Source organism: Symsagittifera roscoffensis, chromosome 5 (genome assembly GCF_963678635.1).
Source record: "Symsagittifera roscoffensis chromosome 5, txSymRosc1.1, whole genome shotgun sequence".
Taxonomy (NCBI): Eukaryota; Metazoa; Xenacoelomorpha; order Acoela; family Convolutidae; genus Symsagittifera; species Symsagittifera roscoffensis.
In genome coordinates, this window is record NC_087066.1 from 21,841,841 (window position 1) to 21,864,404 (window position 22,564).

The 22,564-nt window shown below is 34.8% G+C and overlaps 1 protein-coding gene across 3 annotated transcripts in view; it reads right to left on the reverse strand.

The window, feature by feature from the left end:
• The window catches only part of LOC134846261 (probable G-protein coupled receptor 139), a 56,591-nt gene that overhangs the window by 19,789 nt on the left and 14,238 nt on the right, over positions 1 to 22,564 (reverse strand). Inside the window, exon 1 of one of the 3 annotated variants that reach the window (XM_063863540.1) lies at positions 7,357 to 8,426. The exons of 1 other annotated variant lie outside the window; for it this stretch is intronic. The gene's annotated coding sequence lies outside the window, so the exon portion shown is untranslated. One more of the 3 variants, XM_063863539.1, reaches the window with a different exon arrangement.

The window sequence follows — 22,564 nt, forward strand, 5'->3', positions numbered from 1 at the left end:
GCAAAGCCTCTGCTACAAATTTAATCCGCTTTTCTAAATAAAAATACAATAAAAAACTTACCTCAAAAAGGAACTCAATAATCGGAAACTATTTGACAAACAAAATTAAAGTTTGAGTTAATGAATTATCTCTGGAACTAATACAGTCTAGCCTATTAACAGAGTTTTTACAAGCCTGATTTTTTTATCCAACTTCTTTCTGGGCCAAAAACTCAAATATTGACTGAATTGGTCCAAGGAGGAGGCGTATACATCAAATTGTTGTAATGAAGCTGAAATGTTTTCAGACAATGTGGATGTAGCAAGCAGCAGACAACAATAACAAAAGACTATTTATGAGGGGACCGACTTATAATTTGCAGAACAATCAAATGGTCTGTATTTAACAATTCCAAACAACGTAGCAACTCCCCTCTCTTTGGTACTTGGTAATAAAAAACAATGATTCTTCCCCTCTAATGAAGTTATGAACTGATCTATTGTTCAAGCATAATTTTTGAGCTTTATAATTATAGAAAGCGCTTAACAAAATTGCAAAAAAGGGGCGTTGCTATTAAATTCCAAAACCAAATTATTAATTGAAATCGTTGATCAAAATAAAGCGCTTATGAATGATATAGTGTTTGTCTTGTTATAGACGAGTCTGCTGTGAAAGCTGTCTGTTCACTAGTGACTGTCTATTATTTCATGATAGAAAAAAAACAAGGAAATGCTCTCAAAGGAAAATCAATTTACTCTTTGGTGGTTATAAACTAATCTACCCCCAAAAGAATTACTCGAGAAATTTTCACATGATTACAAGAAATTTAATATCATCCTGATTCTCAATTATATGCGCTTAACTTTGTTAACTAAATTTTCATTTGCAACTTCAAACTGTTTTTAATCTCAAGTTGGTCCCAAACATGTTACGTGATATATAACATAATGAGTTTCTTGATCAACTAATTCAATGCTCAAATACTTCTAAGATGTCCTAATTAGTATCGTGTTCTCAAACTTTCCTGCAGCTTCAGCAGTTTTTTTTGTTCAGCACTATATTCCTCTTTAATCAAGCTTAAGAGAATTTGAACTAGATGTTTTTTTACCTCAAAAACACTTTTTACAGATTCCTCGGAGAATTTGAACTAAATGTTTTCTGATCTGAAAAACATTTTATAAAGTTTCATCGTTTCATGTTTGACTAGATAAGCTGTACTAGTCTTATTTTTTGTCCTTTTATTTGTTCACGGTCGTTTTCACTGCTGAAGAATCTATGGAACAAAAAGAATGAAAAAAAGTGCAATCACTTTGCTTTGAGACATTTCTAATTTTAACAGAAAGGATCGGCTGTGCACGATTTCCACCCACCGTAAGTAGTTGCTTTTGGTCTGAATTACGTATCAATTGATTTTGAAATTTCCTCCCGCGAGAATTTTGATTGACTCATATTGTGACTTTTTCATATTTTTTTTTGAATTACTGACTTGTTTTGGCATTATGACATTTTCATAATTTTTTTTTAAATTACTGACTTGTTGTGGATTTCCGAAACCCATTAGAGTCCCCCTTTGTACTATTTTGAGATATCCATTTTGGTCTGATTGACCTTAAAATTTTTCTAAGACCGCCTTCGGCGCCAATGTCTATGCTAATTTTCAGGGGGGAGTGCGCGCCGAAAAAACGCGATTTTTTTGGTCGAAATTTTCCAAAAAGTGCCTAAAACGCTTTTTTTTTTGAAAATTTTGCCTGCGGCGCAGAAACTTTGGTCGAATTAGGGTCTTTATAGTGGTTGGGTAGAGCTCCGAAATCAATTTGGTCGAACTAAAAAAAAGCTCGTCGACAAAAATGCTCGTCGACAAAAGCTTGTCTTTATAGTGGTTGGGGAGAGCTCCGAAAATCAATTTGGTCGACCTAAAAAATGCTCGTCGACAAAAAAGCCCGTCGACAAAAGCTTGTCTTTATAGTGGTTGGGGAGAGCTCTGAAAATTAATTTAAACGACCTAGAAAAAGCTCGTCGACAAAAAGCTCGTCGACAAAAGCTTGTCTTTATAGTGGTTGGGGAGAGCTCCGAAAATCAATTTGGTCGACCTAAAAAAAAGCTCGTTGACAAAAAGCTCGTCGACAAAAGCTTGTCTTAATAGTGGTTGGGGAGAGCTCCGAAAATCAATTTGGTTGACCTAAAAAAAAGCTCGTCGACAAAAAGCTCGTCGACAAAAGCTTGTCTTTATAATGGGTGGGGAGAGCTCCGAAAATCAATTTGGTCGACTTAAAAAAAAGTTCGTCGACAAAAAAGCCCGTCGACAAAAGCTTGTCTTTATAGTGGTTGGGGAGAGCTCCGAAAATCAATTTGGTTGACCTAAAAAAAGCTCGTCGACAAAAAGCTCGTCGACAAAAGCTTGTCTTTATAGTGGTTGGGGAGAGCTCCGAAAATCAATTTGGTCGACCTAAAAAATGCTCGTCGACAAAAAAGCCCGTCGACAAAAGCTTGTCTTTATAGTGGTTGGGGAGAGCTCTGAAAATTAATTTAAACGACCTAGAAAAAGCTCGTCGACAAAAAGCTCGTCGACAAAAGCTTGTCTTTATAGTGGTTGGGGAGAGCTCCGAAAATCAATTTGGTTGACCTAAAAAAAAGCTCGTTGACAAAAAGCTCGTCGACAAAAGCTTGTCTTTATAGTGGTTGGGGAGAGCTCCGAAAATCAATTTGGTTGACCTAAAAAAAAAGCTCGTCGACAAAAAGCTCGTCGACAAAAGCTTGTCTTTATAGTGGGTGGGGAGAGCTCCGAAAATCAATTTGGTCGACAAAAAGCTCGACGACAAAATGCTCGTCGACAAAAAGCTCGTCGACAAAAGCTTTTCTTCATAGTGATTGGGGAGAGCTCCGAAAATCAATTTTGTCGACCTAAAAAAAAGCTCGTCGACAAAAAGCTCGTCGACAAAAGCTTGTCTTTATAGTGGGTGGGGAGAGCTCCGAAAATCAATTTGGTCGACTTAAAAAAAAGTTCGTCGACAAAAAAGCTCGTCGACAAAATCCCCCCCCCCCCCTCGAGAAATTTCAAGATCCGCGCCTGGAGTGGATCACAAAACGTGTTTTATTTCAAAAACTTTTCGCTATTTTTGCGAGAAGCTCAATATCAACCTAGCGTATGTACTGTGAGTGATATAAGAGCCAATGCATTGGCAGAACCTTTAATATACAATTAAAGCTTCACTTTAATATACAATTAAAGGCAATGAGTTTCAACTTACCTAAACCATCCTTAAATTCTGCAGTAGAGAAAATTATTTGGATCCTTAGATCGACATCATAACACCTTTAATCGGATGTGCACAATTTAAAAAATACTTCAATTGCTCTCCCAAAACTATTTTAAAAAAATTTTTGTCTCACATTCAGTTAAATTCAGATTAACAGATTTCAATCGTTTCAAAATCAAGAGTGCGTTGGAAATTGGTCACTTAAAAAGGACATCTGATTGAACGCTAATAAACAAAAGGACACTAATAAATTTGTAGTTAAAACTCAACCATTAGTTAACCGTTCTGACAGAGCAGGCAAGAGGAAACGAAACTCCCTAATCAAACGCCAGGAATCAGGACATGACGGATCAACGACCTCTAAATCCACTAGCACACAAGACCCAAAGAGAGTGAAAATACGCACGAAGGGCGACAGTTGAATATTGCTACCTTAGTTTGATCTTTAGAACATCATCAGTGGGGCAACACACTGAATGTTCATATGGGAGAAAGTACTAGCGTTAACCGTGAACACCCATCTAATGTTTGCGAAAGCTGCTTAGAATGGAGATCCACGTCTCCCTTTGGGCAATCATCGGAGGATTTCAACCAAGGGTACAGCCACAGTATGGATTTTGATTGAAAGATCTACAGAGAAATCGCAACCAACTCATATCACGCCAGCGTTAAGAAGCACCTCAGGGAGACGGAGGGGGAATGTCGGGCTATCAATCGTCTTTGGATGGCGCCGATTTTATGATTAAGTGACGACCAGAGATAAGACAGTCATTATACTGGATGAACAACCAGACATACCGGCGGTCGCGAAGTGCCTTTTTAGGATAACATACACTGATAGGGCACGACTAGAGAGAAGACAGTCATTATACTAGATGAGGAACCAGAGATACTGGCGGTCTCGAAGTGCTCAATCAGTTTAGAGAACAGAATCAGGCAGTAGATTTCACGATTTTCCGTAAGTGGACATTTAATCCGTCTTAAAATTGTTCCAAATTGGTTGAAAGAAGATTATTTGCCATAATTGATTTGTTAAAAGGAGCTAAATCTATCTTTTTGTACTTTATATGGCGTGTGGGGGGATGAGTTTCATAAAAAATTTGAATAAAAAATTATTTTGATGCATATAATTTTTTGATGTTATTACTGCTCCATAAAACCTTAAAAGGCAGTCGGAATATTCAGGATTTCGCCCTGATACGAGCAGTCTTGTTTTGGTTTTGTTTATTATTTTGCGCTGTGCTGGCGCAAATAAATTTTGAAGGAGCACTCCTACATCACGCACATGGCTGTTTCTCAACTCACAGAACATTGCACTTTACTAACGCATGAAAAGTTGGTTTTTAAAAAAAAAAACATTTGTGCCCAAAAACACTCGAATAATTCCTATTCGGAAAATTAAATAGTCAAAAATCTAATCTTTATTTTTTCAGAAAAAATTTTCATTGATCAGCTCAATAACTAATTAATCTAGTGATCAAAATTTTTGTACTTAGAAAGGCAATAAAGAGTTTTTAAGTAGCTATTTTCGGGAGCAAATAAAAACCTCCAAAAACATTATCGAGACTCAATTCTTTAATTGGAACACCTTTATCTGATAAGTTAAGTAGAGTTTTGTCAGTTGTGTTAATTTTATGATATAACTATATAAAAAAACTGCAAAATCCGCAAAAAACAGGTTCAAAGTCTAATTAAGCTTCAATTCAGGATCTCAATATCGTTCAAATGATACAGAATGTCATTCGAAAAGGTCTTGTGGAAGCGTTTATATCAGTCTGAGCTCTCCGAGCACAAAATTTTCGTCATTTTCCTTTAAAAGTCAGAACAGTAATATAAAATTGAAAGTTTTCTATCACAAGGTGAAAAAACAAGTGCTCATGATTTGTCTTCTTAAAAAAAACTTCCCGAACAAATCTTTTATTTTTATCTCCTTGACTATCAAGTTTTCTCAGTTGTGCTAACCCCCCCCCCCTCCTCCTCCTCCTCCTCAAAGATTCGAACCCCTGCCGACCCAAAGGGTCTCCCTTTGTACTATTTTGAGATATCTATTTTTGACTTTCTGGCTCTAAAACTTTTCCAAAAGCGACTTCAGCGCCAATGTATCCTAATTATGAGAGAGATTGCGCTAAAAAGACACAATATTTTGGTCAACGTTTTCCAAGAATCGCCTAAAAACGCTTTTTTGGTCAATTTTATGGCTCAAAAAATAAATTTGGTCAGCCTTTTTTTTTTTAAATCAACCCCTCCCTCGAGAAAATTTTATTTACGCTTTTGTGTTAGACTTAAAAATGTCTCACAAACCAATATCATTTTAATGCATTTTATCTGGCTTTGATTTTTTGATTACCGAGCTTCAAAATGTTTGCCTTTTCTCTTGAAAAAGTGTCATTTAATGCTCACTTTAATGTTTTTTGAATTTATTTCTGATTAGTTGTGATTCTTGGAAAAAAATTCACGAAAAACCTGCAGCGCCACTGTTTCTACATCTGAGTTACTTTTAATAAAAAACAAACCGGTAGTACGAGTAACTAATCCCGTCACATACAATCACGCTCGAGTTTATAAGCCAGCCGACAACTATGTTTTGTTGCGATTTTCGAAGTAAACTTGTTTGAGATAATTACCACCAGATTTTTATAATTCTAACATACTTGTTAAGTAAGCAAAAAATTAAGTAACAGCTCTTTATTTTCACCTGTAGTTTATCATGGCTAACGTGCACGTTGATTGGTTTTTATACTACCTAAATTTCATTTCAAATATTTCCAAAAGGCTAAAATGTTCCCAGAATATGTATTGTATCATAAAAAATTCAACAGTTTAGAAACACTGTTTTAGAAAAAATAAAGGAAACATACCACACGCTGATGCTGATTAAAACTGAACTTTTTGCAATAAAATAATTTTGCTAAATTTGAAATAAGTAAATAACACTTACCATTTAAAGTTTGCTGTTGATTTCATGATTTATTATAGTTCACAAAAAAACAAATCAATTAAAAAAAACTAGGCGCGCAAAATTTCATGTTTTTTCAAATTACTGTTGTTTTTTTGTGCGTCGAGTGATAAAATGATCTGAAAAAAACCTAGAAATTAGCATTCAACATTCACAGTATGATAGGCGGCAAATGGAGCAACAGTTTATGGCCTATCCTTATCCTAAAACAGGTCTGCTCGTTTTCTTTTTTTTTGCTCAAAGTCAGACTAAAACTCAAAAATTTCACGCCGGTTTGTCTCGTAGTTGTGACCACGAATTAAAAGAAAATTATCAATTTTTTTTAATATCTCGGCTCAAATCTGGTCTGAGAGGTCTTTAATATGATATGATATATCACTCGACCCATTACGAAGATTATTTGTAGTAAATGCTTTTGGTTGAAAAAAAAGCTTGCTTGCTTGTTTTACACATTTTGAGCTCTCCCAAAACAATTAAAGATTTGTTGTTAAAACTAGGTTGTTAAAACTTGAGGGAAAACCCTCATCCACAATTCTGCCCCTTGGCTATCAGTCACCAGCGAATTTATGGGGGTGGACGTCCCCTTCAGGGCTTCGACCCCTGACGACCCAAAGGGTCCCCCTTTGCACTATTTTGAGATATCAATTTTTGGATGACTGACCCTAAAAATTTTCTAAAGGCGCCTTTGGCGCGAAAATATACAAATTTTGAAGGGAGAGCGCGCGCCGAAAAAAACGCTCTTTTTTTGGTCAAATTTAAAAAAAAAAAGCTTTAAACGCCTTTTTCGGCCTGTTTTTTCAAAAGTTTGCCTGCGGCGCAGGAAATTTAGTCAAAATTGAGTTTTATAGTGATTTGATTTTTGGAGAGCTCAAAAAATTAATACGGTCGAACTATAAAAAAGGTCGACAAGACTTTCGATTTTTTTTTTGAAAATCTGCCTCCCCCTCGAGAAAATCCTAGATCCGCCCCTGCTATCAGTATACACTTCTGTTCAGTCGCGATACTGTAAAAAAGCTATGGCTTACCTGAGAAACTTTATAAGTTTTCACAAGAAAAATCTGCAACTCAGCTCAACTGATTTATCTGTCCTTCAATAGTCTTGATTATTACGGCGACAGAAAAAAAAGAATAAATTTGTGAACAAATAGATTTGCAACACTCACGTAACAAGATATTTTCCCCAGTGAAATGAGAGCTGGTTGGTTCGTGGAGGGCTTTTAGAGGGTACTAATTGCAACCTCAACCATCCATTTAAGAAGCTTTACTTTGAGAGGTGCTTTCATTTGATCTAAATCTGGAGGACAGTAACTAAGCATTCAAGTCTAAATTTCAAAAACTATATTTCAATTACCGTAACTGAAATAAATAATTAAATAGTTCAAATTATCGAAGCAAAATTAAAAAGACAAGAAAAACACAAATCGAACTACTAAAAAATGGAAAGTGTTTTGTAATAAACAAGTGACCGTAATTATATTCAGGGGTTGTAATTTTTTGTGGGTTGTAATAATTAATGAAGTGTTTGTATTTTCAGTGGTTTTAATGCAATCAGGAAGGCATCATATCAGATTGAGAACCGGTAAAATGAGCTCAGGAAGCAACTAGTTTTTTATACTTAATAGAATAATTCGAAAAGTGTCTGTTTATTTTGAAAATCAATTAATTAGCTTTCAAAACTTTAATGTCGGTTACAGAACATATTAGCCGACTTTTTTCAGAACATTTAAGGGCTAGCTACTTTTTAATTACTTCAATCTGAGCGTAATTTTTTGATGAGCACGAACAATTTGATTAGCATTCAGACTGTCTGTGAGCTGGGTGTCAAATTATAACGTTTCTAACTCAACAGAAAGGTCCCCATTTATATTTGTTGGTGTCAAAGCCGTATGATGGGCTGAAAGAAAATAGTAATATAACTAATGTATGTTTTTTTTAGTTCGTACTACTGACTTCATCCCATTTACCCAATATTTCCAATAAGAAGGGAACAAAGAAGGAGATTAGGAAGTAATCAGGAGTTAATCATTCGTTACTGATTCTAAATCTTACTTCATTGTCTGCCCTACAACGAATGGTAAAAGCCAATACATTGGCGCCAGTTAAAACTGGTTGCTGCGACAAACAAAAAAAAACCAATTCTATAAGATTTCACTTGATGCTATCATCAACGCCAACAAATTGCTTGTCAACTCTAAGAATAACAAAGTTGAAAGGCAAGAAACTAATTTAGTGAAACGAGTTTCAAAGGAACGAATTTTTGCATGATCGATCAGAAAAAAGTGTTTGAAATTATTTATTTCAAATATTACGCTTAAAAGCAAAACGGCAAAATGAGCTCATCAAACAAGTTATTCTTTATACTAGATAAAATGTAATTTGGAAAATGTCTATTTTTTTGAAAATCAATTAGCTTTCCATTTTTTGATTCGGGTACAGAACAGAAAACGTTTTTTTTTAATCATTAAGAGTTCATTTTTGTTGTTTTGCGTCAATCGTCAATCTGAGCTTAATTTCCTGATGGGCTCCAATCCTTTGCGATTCAATTTCCTTTTAAGTCAGCTCCGTAATCAGGACTATTACCAGCGTCTAAGACTGAAGTGTCAATTCAAGGGAATCGCTTCGCCGGTGAAAAAGTGGAGGACACATTGCGCATATTCATATGCTAAGAAACAAACCAGAATGAGTACTCGAACCCAACAAAGGCTTCGTATGCGGAAAGAAGTTTTCTGAGGACATGTGGCCTAGTTGATACCACAAACGTCTAGCTATTGAGAGATCGAAAGTTCGAGCACCCACAGGAGATTTTTCTCTATCTAGAAATAGGCTAAATTTAGCTATGTTTTGATCAAAAATTAGATCAGACATAAAATGGCTCTTTTCCAGTCCCCCCTTTGAATTTTACTGAAACTCATTATGTGAAAATCTATTTAAAATGACTTTTCATGTCTAAACTGCAATAAAACGTGGCAGCGTGAACAGGTGAACAAATTTTGACAACATTTATAACATGCAAAATGCCGTGTGAACAATTTTTGAACAGCTTTATTTTGATTTTTTACGAGGGGGTGGGAAACTGGAAAAGAGCCCATAAAGTATATCAAGAACATCCCTGCTTGTATTAAACAATTCAAAAGAATTTCTGGCCAGATATTTGGATTGAAAGTTAAGTATTTCTCGCCAGAATTAAAGAAATTATGCTTTTCATTTTTTGTTTATAAGATAAAGCATGGAAAATTTAATGTGGGTTCTCTTGACAGCCTTGATAAAAACAGAATATAATTTTAAAAATAAATTTTTTGCTGGAGCTTTTTTATCATCAAATAAACACATGCACAAATTTTTGCTGCTCTTTTCCAGTTTCCCAGCCCCGTTGTAAAATTACATAATAAAGATTTTCAAAAATTGTTCACGCGGTAATGAAATGATGTAAAATTTGTTTTTGTGTTCACGCTGACACGTTTTAATGCAGTTTATAACATGAAAAAACATTTCAAAAAATTTTCAAGCTCTTTTCACTCCCCCCCCCCCCCCCCCACACACACACACACACACACACATTTCAGTTTCAGTTTTTAAAGGTTTCGTTTTACGTTGTCATAATGTAATGAAATTTGCGTGGTGAACAAACTAACTATTGTGAACACATTTGAGCTTCCTGTCTTAAATATATATTCGACTTTCATATATTGAATTTCAGAAACGCGAATTTCAGAAACCCGAATTTCAGAATTGAATTTTGCGAATCGTTACTGTGAAGCCGCGCCAACATGCGATTTCAAAAAAACCAGGTAATCAAAGCTTGATAGATACACGCATAATTGAAGATGAAATCGTTCGACTAAAAATCAAATTTTGAATTAACCGACTTAATGCTGACAGAGTAATTAGATGTGGACGAGCGGAGAAGCTAACGAGGGGTAGTCCACGCAAAAGTATGGATTATGAAACCTGAGTTTTCTTCTTTTTTGTTTTTTTTTTCACTATAATCCTTGTTTTTTTTCACTATAAAATTTCATCTTATCAAACAATTTTTATAAAGGCCGCTGATTGGCTGATTACGTCCTTAAGATAGCTCGCGATAGCCTCCGTGAACACGCAAGGTACCCTTAATCAAAGACATGAATTTGCTCAATGTATCATCATGGATGCATGGATGGGGATGAAGTTAACACAATGAAGATTTATGTTGAAATGTTTTGTATCAATATTCATACCAGAGGTCAGGGGCGGATTTAGGGGGGGGGGCGGGGGTTAGGGGGCGGACACCTCCTTCTCAGGGATTCGACCCCCTGCCAACTCAAAGGGTCCCTCCCCCCTTTGGTACTTTTTAAGAAATCCATTTTTGGCCGACCGACCCTAAAATTTTTCTAAAGGCGCCTTTGGCGCCAATATTTACTTATTTTGAGGGGGAGCGCGCGCCAAAAAAAACGCAACTTTTTTGTCAAAATTTTCCAAAAAGTGCCCAAAAAGAAAAGTGCCCAAAAACGGCTTTTTTGACCTGTTTTTTCAAAAAATTGCCTGCGGCGCACACAATTTGGCCAAAACAGGGTCTTTTTTACTGCTTTGGGAGAGCTCGGAAAATCAATCTGGTCGACCTAAAAAAAGGTCGTCAAAATTTTCGAAATTTTTTTGAAAATCCGCCCCCCCCTTCGAGAAAATTCTAGATCCGCCCCTGCCAGAGGTAACCAGAGGGGTCATCGCGCAGCTTGTTTTGCTCAGAAAGTTCAAAAATTTCACTTTGTGTAGGCGTGTCATTTTTTATAGATCTGTATTTTAATCAAAAAAAATTGATTTGAGCTATTTCTATAGTTCTTTTAAGAAATATATGCTTAACTTGCTTTAGCATAACTTGCTATAACTTGCTGCGTATTTTTGACCATTTCGAAGTTTTTGATAACCATTGCTGCCTTTTATAAAACAGATGAGTATAGCTAGAAAAGTCCATCTATTTTTTGGATTTTCTTGCTTTTTTCGCAATTGTCTGAATTCAAAGTAAAAAACTTTAAACTTTAAGATCAAAAACCAGAAAAAATTTGAGAAGTAGAAAGAACAAAAAATTTGAACTGATAGCAAAATGGACATATTAAAAAAGTAATAATTTTTCGACTCACCATTAATTTTCGTTTGATAAAATACCATCAGTCTACACGGAGAGTTTATTTAAGGCAATTGGTACGCATTAGATTTTGCTATCAGTATGCTCACAAAAACTATTGTATCACAAAAATCAGTATCACAAATAATCATCATCTACAAAATTGATCAAACAACATGTCTTCATGAAACACTTTCAACTGCAATTTGCCTAAATTTAAAAAATTTCGAAAAAATTATTTAGTGTCGAGAAAAACCGGTTTGAAGTTTTAGATTGTTGGTCTAATCTCTAGCGTAAAAACGAGAGAGCAGGCTTATTTTGAAATTTTTGATCCAAAATCAGCTACCTCAAATAATCATCGGAATGAGTCGATATAATATTATTTTAAATTTTCAACAAGTTCTCCCTCTTTCGGGAAAAAAACAGTTTTATTTTTTTTAAATTTTGAGCAGTAAAATTGAGCGAGTAGGTTTCATGAAAAAAACCCTTCAGCTAAAGGAAATTTTATATCTACTTCAGGAAAACTACTTTTGGAAAATTCATATAGAGCTTAATCGGCAATCAAACTTAAAAGTTTACTATTTTGCATAAATAAAAAACATTATAAAACATTTTAAAAACATTCCTAATTTTGATTTTTCATGTTTTGTTTCCTATTTATTTTTCGAAGACAACTGCTGTCATTTATGCCTTACTAAATATCGAATTACGCGCGCGTTGATTAGGTTCAGAACAATTCTGAAACTGATGATCCAATCAAAAATTGATTCGGATGCATGGGTTTTTATCGTCTACGTCACATCAAACCTACGTGAAAGGCCCTTGGTTGACTATTTTTTTTTCAATTAAGCAGTTAGTCGTATAAAGAGTTTCTTCTGTTATGTTTTGTGTTCCCATAACTTTTTACAGCGACTTTTTTCTCTATTTTTTAGCACGCGCGCATTCTTGTTAAAGCATGTGTAATCAGATAATTAGATTTCCAATCAATAATATATCAGCTTTGTTTCTTCAAATTTATGACTATAGTTATAAAAATTTTAAATTGACTCTTTTTTCTTCGAAAATGATATTGTTGTCGCTTATGGCGAAATCAGCTTTCCCTAATATTGCAATGACGCGTAGTAAGCTGTTTTTTTTAATTGTCTAGCTCACACTGCGCGCAACTCATCAAGAAATGCTAACGTTTTCTCTGATGAAATCCCAACTTCACATTGAAAATTTAAAAACAGTAACTTTGATTGGTCTGGTGAAATCTGTTCTGATTCTATCAAATAACATTTACGCTTTTGCGATATATTTCAACAAGAACGTAGCTCTCCTTAATGGGCCTGAGTTTGTTTGGTAAATCAAAGTTTTTCTAAGGCTCTTCTTTCGAATCAACTTTGATGAATTTGTAGTTGCCCAATTGGGAGCATTGAGTTTTTTTGGTTTTATTGAACTATTTCTTGTTTTTTGGTTTTATTGAACTATTTTTTGTTCTCATCAGTCATTTCAAGATCGAAATAGAAAATTGGGACAGTTTTCAGAGTGAATCTAACAATCAATTCTTTCTGCACATAATTTGAAACTTTTTTGATACAAACACGGATTTACTCAAATAAAAAGCTAAAATTATATAAATGCTATTTTTTTGCAAAATCTTAGGTATTTTAGAGATTTGTTAAATTGAATTCAAAATAGCAGTTTTTAAAAGCTCTGGCATAAAAAAGTGTGGAGATTCATTCGAAATTTTAAAAGTTGAGAGGTGTCGAAGAAGCTGGTCTGAATTTTGAAAATATCTCGAGATTGACATTAATGAATCTTTCATCATTTAGTTCATTTAAGTATTTCAGCACTCCGTGTTGTCAGCCTTCCAATCAATTTTAATAATTCAAAAAGACAATTTTTTTGAGAAAACATTATAGGGTCGTAAAGTTCGTGCTAATTGCAAGACACTTGTCAATCCTTGATTTCATGCAGTTGCAATTCGGTTCGTTTAAATCACGTGAAATGGAATTATTAGGATTTGAGGGATTTTTTGTTTTTGTAGGGATCCATCCGCAGTCATCATTTTTTAAATCAATTTCAAAGAAAAAAATCTAAATAAAAGCTAAATAAGTTGACAATTGTATTATTAAATAAGCCATTTAGTCCATCATGTTTAAACGTCTCACAAGGGTGAAGCAAAACAGGAGTGAATTAATTTTAGTTAAGCTCATTGAAATTTTTTTTATTCATCCAAAAAAACTTGTGAAATTGGCAAAATTTTTGACTGGAATACTAGAGAAGAAGGTTTAAGTCCCAGTCGAATTTTTCTTTTTGTTTTTTTTTGCAAAATTTGTTGTTATGATTTCTTATGATGTATAATATTAGCTGTTAATTTAAATATTGCTGTTTGAATCTCATGGTGTACAATGTATAACTAGAGAAGATGAAACAATCTCGTTATCTACTCTTTTCAACTCGCTAACTCTTTGTGTTATCAAACTATTTTGATTTGAATGAATTTACTATTCTTCTTTTTTTTCTTCTTCTTTTTTTGCTTCTCCTTCTTCTTCTTCTTCTTCTTCTTCTTCTTCTTTTTCTTCATTTTTTTCTCTTCTTCTTCAATTATTATCCGAGATAGTTTCTCAGCTTTTTTGCTAACGGCATCGACAACTCTACAGTTTAGTTTGAAATTACACTGTTCTCTATAAATGAATTCAAGTTTTCCTTAGGTCATAAAAATTTCCTTTTCAAGATATCGATAAAACTAATCGTTGAAGCTTAATAGAGTGCTGGGTATATTTGCCATCACTATACATATCTACCTTTTAATTCCTATTATTGTTCCGACTTTCGTAACGAAAGTAACGGAGTATTTGTTTCGGGGTGGGTTTTTTTTCTTCAGACAAATTTCGACTTTTTAACTAGCCATTTTTGACGGAATATTTTAAATATCAATCAAAAGCTATTGTCCTGAGCTTAAATTTGAAGTGATTGTTTTATGTAAAATTATGGGGTTTTAAAGATTGCCATTTTGGCCAATTTGGGACAATTAACGCGCGATATATTTCGCGCTATTAACGCGTGAGCGGAGATTTAGTCCGTCATTCCAAATTGGTTGAACGAAGCTTGTTTGCCATAATTGATGTGTTAAAAGGTGCGAAAACTATCACTTTGTACTTTAAATGGCGTGTGGGGGATGAGTTTTGCAAAAAGCTTAAATTAGAAAAATATATATATTTTATTTTGTTTTTTATTTAATTTTTCATGTTATTAATGCTCCATAGACCTTAAAAGGAAATCAGAACATTCAGGGCCTTGGTCTGATACGAGCATTCTTGTTTCGTTTTGCTTTTTATAGTCATCATATCTTTGAGTAGCCAAGTAAGCAGCATTACGCCAAACCAACTGGTCTACAGATGATAATTACTAAATCGTAATGCACAGAATGATTAAAAACTAGATCGTAGGTTGCCGGGTTTTTTGTATTGAGTGGGTTATTTTCAAAGTTTGCAGAAATCATGAGCTATTTTAAATAAAATTTTTGCTTCGGTGATTTGGACTCCAAAAATATATTTTCAGAAATTTTTCATGTCGTTTTTGGTATTCAGATTTTTAGATTTATTGCTTTGCAGATAAATTCGAAAAGATAATTGATTGTTATCCTACAAAATTTTGCATGTCTTTCTTTTTTTAACCTATCGATGAAGAATGATCACAAATTTCAAAAAAATTGCTCTTTTTCAAATAGCTAAGATGTACATCAAAAGGTTGTAAAATTAGAAAATAATGTAATTTGTAAAGGCTAAGCTTCATCTGCTCAGCACTAATTTTGTATCTGATTACTAAAAATTTTGTAAGGTTTTTTTCTCGAAGTTTTTTTTAAATAATTCAATTCTCGAAGCAAGGTTGAACGTAATATGGCACATGAGTGCAACAGAATATCTTTAAGTAAAGTTGAAATAAAACAAACCGTATGACACAGTGATTATCAATTGTAGACTAGTCGTTGTAATTGGCATGACTCAGTGCTTACTGAAGCACTTATCATGCGATAAATTGAGATTTCATTTTAAACAAAATGGCTGAATTTTTCAGCTTTTTCGAAAACCCAAGGGAATTAAAACTCTTATGAAACTGGCTTTTTTGCTAAAAAGAGTCCTGATTCTTTGTTATTCAAAAGCATTGCACGATAATCGAGAAAAATTATTGAGCTAAATGGCTCGACCCGAAATTATCAAAATGATTGTTAAAACTTAGTCGAAAAAAACTTAACATTAATCTGTTCTAGTCAAATGCGAGTAGTTTTCGGCTTTGCAGATAATTTTGACTATTTAGTTGAAAGGCTCAGCAAAATTTTCCAACATAACAACCTATCGTTGAAGCATGATCAAGAATTGTCAAAACTTTTGCAAATCGATATAGTAGCAGTCTTTATGTTTTAGATTACTTTGAAAATAGTTAGGATGCTCATCAATACGCTGTAAAAGTGAAAATTAATATTTATCGGTAGGATGTCATTCAAGTAAAGATTAAGCTTTATCCGCGCAGCCTTAAATTTGTATCTGGAAAAAAAAATTGTTTGCATAATTTTGTAAGCAATTGTTCATTGCGACATGGCACATGAGCGCAACGAAATGTCCTGAATTAAAAATGTAATAAAAAACCAACCGTATGTGACGTTGATTATCAGTTGTAGATTATTCGTAAAATTCGTCATGTATTGGAGCCCTAATGAAGCACTTGCCATGCGATAAACTGAGATTTCATTTCAAACAAAATGGCTGAATTTTTCAGCTTTTTCGAAAACCCAAGGGAATTAAAACTCTTATGAAACTGGCTTTTTTGCTAAAAAGAGTCCTGATTCTTTGTTATTCAAAAGCATTGCACGATAATCGAGAAAAATTATTGAGCTAAATGGCTCGACCCGAAATTATCAAAATGATTGTTAAAACTTAGTCGAAAAAAACTTAACATTAATCTGTTCAAGTCAAATGCGAGTAGTTTTCGGCTTTGCAGATAATTTTGACTATTTAGTTGAAAGGCTCAGCAAAATTTTCCAACATAACAACCTATCGTTGAAGCATGATCAAGAATTGTCAAAACTTTTGCAAATCGATATAGTAGCAGTCTTTATGTTTTAGATTACTTTGAAAATAGTTAGGATGCTCATCAATACGCTGTAAAAGTGAAAATTAATATTTATCGGTAGGATGTCCTTCAAGTAAAGATTAAGCTTTATCCGCGCAGCCTTAAATTTGTATCTGGACAAAAAAAATTGTTTGCATAATTTTGTAAGCAATTGTTCATTGCGACATGGCACATGAGCGCAACGAAATGTCCTGAATTAAAAATGTAATAAAAAACCAACCGTACGTGACGTCGATTATCAGTTGTAGATTAGTCGTAAAATTCGTCATGTATTGGAGCCCTAATGAAGCACTTGCCATGTGATAAACTGAGCTTTCATTTCAAACAAAATAGCTGAATTTTTCAGTTTTTTTTAAGAGCCCAAGAGAGCTAAAACTCATATGAACATTGTTTGAATCACTATGAACAATTTTGATTCTTTGATATGCAAAAGCATTGCATAATAATCGAGTAAAACTTGTGAACGAAATGGCTTGACCCGAAATTATCAAAATGATTGCTAAAACTTGTTCAAAAAAAATTAACAATTATTTGTTCAAGTCAATTTGCGAGTAGTTATAGGCTCTGCAGATAGTTTTGACTATTTAGTTGAAAGACGTCTCACCAAAACTTTTTAATATAATAACCTATCGTTTAAGCATGATCATGAATTGTCAAATCTTTTGCAAATCGATATAATAGCAGTCTCAATGTTTTAGCTTACTTTGAAAATAGTTAGGATGCTCATCAATAGGCTGTGAAAGAAGAAAATTAATATTTACCGGTAGAATGGCATTCAAGTATAGATTAAGCTTTATCCGCGCAGACTTAAATTCGTATCTGAATAACAAAATTGTTTGCACATTTTTGAACCATACGACAGGTTGATTATCAGTTGTAGACTAGTCGTAATAATTGTCATGTATCGGAGCTTTACGAAGCACTTAAGCTGAGATTTCATTTCAGACAAAATAGCTGAAATTTTCAGCTTTTTTAAGAACCCAAGAGAAATAACACTCTTATGGAAATTGCTTTATTTGGTATGAACAATCTATATTCTCTGATATGCAAAATCGTTGCAGAATGATACGAGCATAATTTTTAAGCTTAATGGCTCGAACCGAAATTATCGAATTATTTGTTAAAACTTAATCAAACTAAAATTTAAAAGATTTTGTATAATCCCAATGCGATCATCTTACCACTGCTTCTGCAGCTTGACAAGTTTTAAAGCTAGAGTGAAAGCTTCGATTCTCAACTACGAAAAAAAATCTGGAAAACTTGAATTGAAAAACGAATTATAAAATCAACCAGCGTGACAGAAAAGGCAAGCACTCTACAGCGCAGAATCCAATTTTAACGTTTTGAAGATTTAAATGAGCCATCATCGAAACTATAAACCTTATTGGAGCCATGAAAACTTTCAGAACTTGATAAGGATTCTACTCTTTTAATGATTATTTTAACTTTAAAATTCTTGTCTCTAGATACAAGGACTGCATTTTATAAAAGTGAAACTTATAGATTTTAGGTAATTTTTTTTTTCTAATTTTTTTTAGAAAGTTAACTATGCAACTATATGTAATTAACACTTTTAACCATTAAATACTAATTGAATAAAACTTTTTTTTGCTTGTGTCAGGCTATCTTTACTAGGTGTTACTTATAACAACTTGCTCAAAAGTCGGATTCTTAACTTTGTTATAATCGAAAATGATCGCTATGACAAAATCATATCAAAAATTTTTATATTGTTGGTTTTTTATATTCAAGTATAAATTTTAAATTTAAGTAATTGTCTTGAATTTTTGAATTGAGGAAAAAAAAATTAATGAACAAGGTTTGTCATTAAGCAATTGTTTTTGTTTTTAAAAATTAATGTATTTTACGCATTGACATGTTTGACGGAAGCACAAAACAGACTATGGAAAATTAGAAAACACGATCCAGGAACTTATATAAGAGCTCATATCAAATGCTCTGAAAATTGAACGCAGCCTTGCCAAGCTGTACAGAGTAAATCATAAAAATACCCCACGTTTCTTTTTTTGTGGCTAAAACTTTATCATAGGCTTTTTAATGAAAATTTTTGCACGGTGACTTACACTTGATTTGTTTTTTTTTTGTTGTAAGCAAAAAAAGTTAATGAAATTTTTTTTATTCGGATCACACAAACATCAACCGAAGAAAACGAATCTGATCGAGCCACGGCAAATAATACATAATTCTGATTTTTCAATTTACTTCGGCAGTTTTGAAATAAAGATGCAAATAACAAACAATTTAGAAGCAAAACATGTTTCAACAGAAGGCGTAAAACACTTAAGACCGACGTAACGGAGGGCCGACAACTCCGAAAACCGAAACCCTATGGTTTTTTTGCCGAAACACTGTGGTTACGGGGAAAACGTAAGATACGGAAAAAACTATCCGGTCAATGCGGTCTCATAACCTGATCTATGCTCGCTCAATCTCCGTAATTAGGTAAAATTTATGAAGTCGAATGCTTGAATTATGAAGAGTGTTTATCGGCAAAAACTTTCGGCAACTCAATATTTCATCATGTTTTCGGACAAGCATAACATCATATCATTTCAAAATTCCGCTTCAATAAACAAAATTGGCGCAAGCTAGCCACAAGAACCGGTCGGTAATGTCCTTGAGACAAATTGCTCTTTTTGGCGGTTAGCCATAATCAAGGCTGAACCGAATTAGAACCAAAAAACAGTAAAAAAACGGTCAAATGGGGCTATAGACCCTCGGGTCTACATGTTTTAAGGTCTGCGTATGGGGGGACTCGAACCCGGTTGACCGGCGTGAGAGACTTGTCCCTAGGCCGCTCGGCCAACTGTGCTTATGGTTGTATGGTTGTTACTATTACTGGTGTGAATTGCATGAGCGAGGTTGGCAGAAGTCGTCGGTTCTGACGAAATTGATACAGGAGTGAAGGCCAGCAAAACTGGCGCACTAGCAACGTCAGGTGCTTGAGGACTAACAGAGTCTACCCAATCATTAGTCCGATCGGTTGCTACTAGTGAAATAGGTTGACTTACTCCTGTCGAGTTACTTTCCGCTACCTTCTCGCTAACCTCAGATGAACTGTTCTCAAGTTCAAAAGCTTTCATTTCCATTTCAATTAGTTGCTTTGTAGGACTTTCAGCCAATTGTTCTAGTTCCAGCTGACTTTGTTCGAATTTAAGACGGATCTCTTGCTTTTTAAGTCTTCAAGATACTTGATACTGCCTTTCCAGCTCCTCATGGCGTCGTTTTACTAAAGCTAACTCATGCCGTTTCTCACTTGCTGACATAGTGCAAACAGTCGACGTATGACGAGTGGAAGCAGATTTATCTGACTTATGTGAGACGAGCTTTCTACTATCCTTAGACTTATTAGAGACCTAAGAGCTGCTTTCAGATACTCGTGCTTCTGAGTCTCTTGATTTGTGCGAGCGTGAGGATGTCTCAGAGCTAGTTTGTTGTAAAGATCCGTCGCTCCCTATCATGCCGGCTGCTGAAAATTATGAAGGTTCAAGGCTCATCTTGTAACTCTGAGCTTCATGCACTACTTTATTGTTCAATTCGGTAACTTTCTTAAGTCAAAGGTCTTGCTCAACAATTATTTTTTCAGGGTTTTACGTTTTACCCGCTAACTTGATTAATTGCTCATTGACGTCAACAGCTTTGTCCAGAGCAATTTTACATTTGTAAACAGCATTATCAGTTTTTGTGGTGCGACTATTATTCTCAATGTTTTCAAGTAATAAAGAGTGACATTTAAGCAGCTCATTTTCTAAATTTAGACGGGTTTCAAATAACTTGCGTATCTTACTTTGGAATTTTTTGTCCATATTTTCCGCAAATTCACAATGTTTTACGAATGCTCACAAAAGAGAAAACAATTATTAAAAAGCTACTGTCTTGGTACGTAATTAAATTTACATTAATGTATCAACATTAGTTTACAAGATGGGGGAACTTGACGTTTCAAAGCTTCTGTCTGAAGCCAATTTTTTATAGCTCTTCGAGTTTTGAGTGGTAAGCGGTTCCGCTTCTTACGAGTCTTAAGGATGTTAAGATTAGCGCTATAACGCCTTAGAAGGAGGAGAGTCTTTAACTCAAGGGAAGGAGGCTGGTGAAGCTCTTTGTACTTCTCATTTAGTACCTGGTCCTTAGCCTTACGCTTAGAGATAAAGTCTATGACAACGTTCAGAACGAGAATACCTGTTGAAACTAAACTTTCCTCTATATCCTCGGTTCCGTTCCGTCTACAGTATAGGATCGCACAAATGTTTGTCCTATGCCTTAATAACAAATTGACAAGTTACTCACCACTCAGCTTGCGGTTCCTACTTATCGAGTTATTAATGGCGTCGTGTCAATTTACAAGGTCGTTACGGTGAGACCAGTAAAGATGCAGTTAGTACTGTATTGTTTTCTGGGAGTCCCTAGCGTTAAAGTTCAAACTTAAACCTGGCTTTTTAAAGCAAGTATTTTTGACGCGCTTTTGGGACGGAGCGGGAATTTTTCGGAGCGCTTGATCCAAGGAACTAGCTCCTAGAATAAATACCATGCACTTAAGGGACCTATGCGACGGCTACGTTACGCTTAAGTACCAATGGGGTTGAAAAATTAAGTAGGTCGGTTGAACTCCAACAACACACGGAGTAAAACTGAGGATGAAAGAATTCAATTTAACTCACTTAATATCAGCGTACCTGCCACTTAACGTTACTGTCATGCAACGAGATCAATAATCGGACGGGCTGAAACGGCTTTGATTTACTTGAAGCGAACTGGCTTTCAGTTTCACCAATGGTGGGTGGGGGACCAGGCAACTTGGTTAAGTTCCAACAACACACGCGGAAGAAACCTGAGGATGAAAAAACTCAACTTAATTTGCCTGATATTCCGCTACCAGACCACTTACCATAAGGTTGGTATCATGAAATCTGGGGACTTTTGAGGATTTTTTTGACAATTTTTATTAATTTTCACAAAATTTTTCGGAAAATTTTGGTCAGCAGGTTCGAGTCATGAACCAATCCAAAAACTAGTCCAGTACCTCTTGTCTTGAATAATATTCCGTTCACAAATATCCAAAAATATTTGGTATCGAGAAAAAAATGTCAAATAGTTCGTTTATGTACCGACTGTAAGATATTTCAGTTCAACGGAACTGTCCAAAAGTTTTGGGTAATGAGAAAAACCGGGTGCTAGCTTGCGGTAAAAATTCTAGCATATAGTACATCGTATATAAATTTATAGCACATTGGAAAGTTTTAAAAGTTTTGGAAACTTCTTACAGTTTTTAATTGGAGATTGGCGGCACCGGAAAAAATCCAAAACTTCGGGTGTCGAGAAAAACACAGCTCCACTTGCCCGAAAGTCAGCAATCAGGACACCTGAACAGGCCTCTCTTCCGTCAGTCTGCTCTTTCGCCTGTCTGCTATATCGTCTGTCGGCTCTTTTGGCCAACTGCCCACTTTCGTCAAGCATACTCTGTGACGAGTTTCGGCCAATTCGGTACTCTGATGTTTTCGTATTGTCGACCCAACGCCCACTTTTGGTCAAACGCCCACTTTCGGCCAACTGGTAGCTGATATTTTCGTATTTTCGGCCAAACCGAGCCCTGGGCGAATTTCGGCCAATTTTGTTAGCTGCTCACTCTGTTTCGGCCAATTTCACGGTCCCTTCACTCTGTTTCTGTCCAAAATGTTCCCGCTCTAATCTCCAAACGAAAATAATTGAATCCAAATCCGTAAATTATTAAGAGATATTTCTCGGTAAATAACTCAGGCAATAGATAAATTTCGGCATTTTCAATCAATCATAACATCAAATAATATTTTTATCATCGGCCTGTTGTTGGTACAAATTGGCGCAAGCTAGCCACAAAAACCGGCCGGTAATGTCCTTGAGACAAATTGCTCTTTTTTGGCGGTCAGCCTCAATCAAGGCTGAACCGAATTAGAACCAAAAATAACAGTTAAAATAGGATATAACCCCCTTTTTTAGTATATTAATACTTGGGCAAGTGGGGGACTCGAACATACGTCAACTGTCATGTCGTAGTCAGCTTTGCCATCTGGTTTTATTTTATTTGCATTTATACTCTTGTTTTATATTTGCGTTGCAACATGATCAGCTCCGACATCTATCACTGTCTTGGCGCAAAATGTGCA